At 47.3% G+C, this 366-nt stretch overlaps 1 protein-coding gene across 1 annotated transcript in view; it reads left to right on the top strand.

Annotated features, from left to right (window-relative positions):
• Window positions 1-366, top strand: part of LOC119593133 (toll-like receptor Tollo) — a 34,707-nt gene that overhangs the window by 28,919 nt on the left and 5,422 nt on the right. The gene's annotated exons all lie outside the window — the stretch shown is intronic.

Raw genomic sequence — 366 nt, 5'->3', positions numbered from 1 at the left:
GAGCTACCCAGCCATTAAGAGAGCAACCCCCCCCCCCTCTCCCCATTAGAATATTTATTACACCTATAAAAAAAATATATATATATAGATTGTTCTCGAAATTAAAATCGGATCATACATGACAATTGCCGATTAGCGCTTGCCGCCACGGCCCTTCAGAAAGCATCGCGAATAGCCCCAAGCGTTCGCATAAAGCTTACACGAACACCCAACGATAATCCATAAATCCGGAATGACCCGAAGAACCGCGGGAGTGGGTGTATACAACGTGTCGGGGCAGTTTAACATGGAGGCCGCTCTTTGTCTGTGTAAAAGCGGTGTTGAATGCATCGCAAGTGACCGGGCTGCCTTCGTCTAAAAGGACCT

The sequence above is a fragment of the Penaeus monodon genome, chromosome 31 (assembly GCF_015228065.2).
Source record: "Penaeus monodon isolate SGIC_2016 chromosome 31, NSTDA_Pmon_1, whole genome shotgun sequence".
Lineage (NCBI taxonomy): Eukaryota > Metazoa > Arthropoda > Malacostraca > Decapoda > Penaeidae > Penaeus > Penaeus monodon.
The sequence above is the reverse complement of the archived record's forward strand: the minus strand, read 5'-3'. Positions and strand labels throughout refer to the sequence as shown.